This window comes from Neofelis nebulosa, chromosome 2 (genome assembly GCF_028018385.1).
Source record: "Neofelis nebulosa isolate mNeoNeb1 chromosome 2, mNeoNeb1.pri, whole genome shotgun sequence".
NCBI lineage: Eukaryota > Metazoa > Chordata > Mammalia > Carnivora > Felidae > Neofelis > Neofelis nebulosa.
Genome location: NC_080783.1, coordinates 215960807 through 215965658, shown reverse-complemented (window position 1 = coordinate 215965658; position 4852 = coordinate 215960807).

Below are 4852 nucleotides of genomic sequence, written 5' to 3'. Positions count from 1 at the left end.
TGGCAGCAGAGGCCCCCGCCATGGAAGTCACGGTCTCTGAAATGGATATAAGTCCATGGAGAGCAAAGACTTCTAAATGGTTACTATGAGCTATGTATTCATATGTATTCATAGGTACTATGTAGTATGCAATACTTTTTTAGCAACATTTCAGTGATTTAAGGCAAGGTCCGCTCATACTTCAGGGAGCCTAGTGCCACTGACTTTGGCCTGTCAACCTTCCCTACTTGAAGCTGGCCTTCCCTACAAGAGTTTATGCTCCCTGGGGGATAGCTATGTCTCCTGGCCCCCCAAAGACTTGCCTCAACAGTGAGGGACCCAACTGTTTCTACCAAAAACCCTCCTATCCTTGGGGATCCTTCCTCTCTCACCCCTGTGTTTAACCCATCAGCCAATCCTGTCAATGTCCTCTCCCAAGCTTCTCTCTAGGAAACAGAGGAGCCCCCCTGATGCTCTCACATCAGCAGCCTGGCTGGCTCTGGAAGGACTGCCCTCCCAAGGCTAGCCAATTCCTAGAGATCGTAAACGATTTACCCTGGAGTGTGCATTGCACACACAAACCCACCAATCCAGAGCCTACACTCCCATCCACCTCCTCCGTGAGGCTTTCACACTTGAGGCCACCTGGTTCCCGAATCACCGGGAACCAGGTACACAGCGAGGGGGCAGCCCCCGTGCCCCAGAACCTGCCCCGACTATTCAAACTAGCCAGTGCTCAGCCTGTGGAGCCTGCCTTGCCTATGCTTTCCCACGGGAAGGCCCTGTGCACACTTTCCCTGTCTCCCTCTGCCTTCTGACCGGCCCTGGGGCTTCCTCACGTGGCCCTGTGTGGGCAGCACAGGGGTCCTCCTTCCTGGGAACCGTAACAAACTACCCTTCCGATGGCATTATTTCCTAATCGGTTGGCCTTGCCATACCTAAGTACTCATCACACCTTTTTTTTTTTTTTTTTAAGTTTATTTATTTATTTTGAGAGGGACAGAGAGAGCTCTGAGGGGCAGGGGCAAGGGCAGAGACAAGGAGAGAGGGGGAATCCCAAGCAGGCTACGTCCACGTGGTCGGTGCACAGAGCCCGATGTGGGGCTCGAACCCACGACACCGTGAGATCACGACCTGAGCCGAGATCAAGAGTCGGATGCTTAACCAACGGAGTCCCCCAGGCACCCCACTAATCACGCCTTTCGAAACCCCCTGGAGCTGTGCCCCCCCCAGCCTGTCTGGACCCTTCGATGACCCCCCCCCCTCAATGTGCTTCTCCTCTAAGCCTGTGGCCCAGGAACCCCGGGGACTCTTCCAAAACGAACACTGATCGTGTTGCTCTCCTCCTTACGATTCCCGGAGCCCTCTGCTGTAAGTTAGAAGAAAATCCACATTCCTCATGGGCACCTACCACCAGTCTCAGGCCAGTTCTTGCTCGGTGGTCTGGCCACACGGGATCCCTCCCAGTTCTTCCGAGATGCCACGCTGTTTCCTGTCTCGGGGGCCTCTGTACTTTCTCTTTTACACCTCCCCACCACACCCCTCCGCTTGGAGTAGAATAGAAGCTCCTCGAGGACAGGGGCCTTGGTCACAGTTGCCTCCCCTGAGCCTAGACACCTGGCATGTCGTGAGTACCGGACAGATGAATGAGGGGCGCCTTACCTGTCTTTCCACGGCTGCAGAGGGGAGGGGTGGAGGGGGCCGATGACTGTGGAGGTATCCCCTGCTGTGACCCTGTAGCCTCCTGGGAGCTGCTGGCTCACCAGAGGCTTCCAAACTCCCGGCCCCAGACAAGACAACTGCAGCGTCAGGGCTGGGAAAGGCAGACGGTGCCTGCTTCCTGGAGAGGCCAACGGGAAGCCGGCCTCTGTCTCGTGAGGTCCTGCTGACCATCACGTTTCCCCTGCAAGGGTGCCCCGTCCTTCCCCAGACCCCAGGCTCCTCCGGCGCCCACTCCAGAAGCTTGGCCGTCCCCACGCTGCAACCCCACTTGGCCCGAAGGATGCGATGCAGCGTTTGTTGGTGCAGAGATGTCTGGGGCGGCTGCCAGCAGCCTTATCTTTTCATTTCATCTGCCAGCCAAGAGCTCTTCTGTGCTTTTGCCTCTTGAAGCTTGAGGCAAGAAACCCTGACCTTGATTGAGCACCGGAGCCCCTCGCTTTGTTACTCAAGGTCCCCTGTCCTGGTTCACATTCAGGCCGGCTGCTCCCCAGCCCTCTCTCTTCTTTTCCCTCGACCCCTTGCCTCCCAGGCAGCCTCAAAACAAAATTTGGGATTTTTTTTTTTTTCCTGAGACCTGGCTCAGCCACTAGTGACATCATTGGTTTACCTCTCTTACTCAAGGGCACTGATGTACCTCCTCCGACTGCTGACTGCCGCCTGTCAGGTGGCTGCTTCGAGAAGACACCCTCAGAGTGACTCACGGCCACGCGCCAAGCGGAGGGGCCGCCAACACCCGAACCTGGTAGGGCTGGCTCCCCACCTTCCACCACATTCACTTGGCAAGCATTTTTTAAGGGACTATTATTTGCCAGGCATCGGTCTGCCAAGGGTCTGTCTCACCGGACTGGGCAGGGACTTCGGTCACGTCAGCATTGCACAGCTATCCAAACAGATGTTTCCGGAGCATCTTATGAAACAGTCCAACAAAGCATCCTGGGAAAACTGGATATCCACATGCAAAAGAATGAAGTTAGACTCGTTGCCTCTCAGGTCATATACAAAAATCAACTCAAAACGGACCAAGAGTCTAAATGTAAGAGCTGAAGCTATTGAACTCTTAGCAGAAAATGCAAGCCTATATTTCCATGACACTGGATTAGGCAAAGCCTTTGTAGAATAGGACACTGAAAAGGCAAGCCACCAAAGAAAAAATAGAGCAGGTGGACATCATCAGAATTACAACTCTTATGCTTCGAGGGCCACCATCAAGAAAGTGAAAAGACAACCCACAGAATGGGAGACAATTTTTGCAAACCATCCATCCGGGAAGGAACTTGTATCTAGAATATATAAAGAAGTCTACCAACTCCATAATAAAAAGATAACCCAGTTGAAAAATGGGCAAAGAACCTGACTAGGCATTTTTGCAAAGAAGATAAACACGTGGCCAATGAGCCCATGAAAAGAGACTCAATGACAAAAACCATCAAGAACACATAAATCAACACCACAGTTAGATCCCAACTCACGCCCACGAGGATGGTTAGAATGAAAAAGTCAGATGATAACAAATGCTGGCAAGGAGGTGGAGGAATAGGAACTCTCCTACATTATTGGTGGGAATGTAGACAGACCGGTGTAGCCACCGTCGAAAACATTCTGGCAGTTTCTCAAGAAGTTAATTGTCGAGTTACCATACGACTGGCCGATTCCACTCCTAGGTATGTATCCAAGAGAAATAAAACCAGGTCCACGGAAAATCACGGATACATATGTTCATAGCAACGTTATTCATAATGCTCCCCAAGTGGAAATCCCCATCACACAGATGTCCATGAGCTGATGAACGGATTAACAAAATGTTGCATTCCCATGCAATCAAATATTATTTAGCAATAAAAAGAAGGAAGTATCGATACATACCACAACATGGATGAAACTTGAAAACATTATGTTGCTATACATTGTGTGTGTGTGTGTGTGTGTGTGTGTGTGTGTGTGTGTATCATAGACAGACACAAGAGGCCACACATTATATGATTCCACATATAGGAAGTGTCCAGAATTGGCAAATCACAGAGACAGAAAGTAGATTGGTGGCCACCTAGGGTTGAGATGGTGGGGGAGAAATGGAGAGTGAGGGGTAACAGGTACATGGTTTCTTGTTGGGGTGATAAAAATGTTCTAAATTGATCTTGGTGATGGCTGCCCCACTCTGTGGCTGCTAAACACCGATGAATTGTACACTTTATTTTTTTAACGTAAGTTTATTTATTTTAAGAGAGAGAGAGAGCACAAGCCAGGGAGGAGCAGAGAGGGAGCGAGAGAGAGAGAGAGAGAGAGAGAATCCCAAGCAGGCTCCACACTGTCAGCGCAGAGCCTGATGGGGGGCTCTATCCCACAAACCGTGAGATTGTAACCTGAGCCAAAACCAAGGGTCAGACGCTTAACTGACCGAACCACCCAGGTGCCCCTGAATTGTACGCTTTAGATGAGTAAACTATATAGTATGTGAATTATATTTTAGTAAAGGTATTTGTAAAAAGTCATGTGGTAAAAATCCTGGACAATCAAGAGGGTTTAGGAGTCTGGAAAGTTCTAGTTGGCGGTAGGCAGAATAATGACTCCCTGAAGATGTCCAGGCCCTAATGTCTGGAACCTGTGCTCATGTCACCTTACACGGCAAAAGAGACTTTGCGGATGTGCCTGAGGATACGGACTCTGAGATGGGAGATGATCCTGGGTCATCCAAGTGTGCCCAATCTAATATATGGGTTCTAAAAAGTAGAGGCCCTTTCCCAGAAGGGTCAGAAACATGAACCCCAAAACGGAGGCGAGATCAAAGCACTCAACCCTCTGTGGCTGGCTTTGAAGACTGAGGAAAGGGACCATATGCCAGGGAATGTGGTAGCTTCTGGAAGCTGCGAATGGCCCTCAGCGGACAGCCAGCCAGCCAGGGAACGGGGATCTCAGTCCTAAACCACAAGGAACTGACTTCCAGAGGCACCCAAATGAGCCAGAAAAGGGCTGCCCTGGAAAGGAACGTAGCCCTGCAACCCTGTGGTTTTAGCCCAGGGAGACCCACGCGGGACCTCTGACCCATAGGACTGTAAGATAATACGTTTGCATTGCTTACGTCACTAAATGGTGTTGTCACCGCAGCAATAGAAAAACAAACATTGTTTGCAGCCACTTCATGCGGACGTCACAA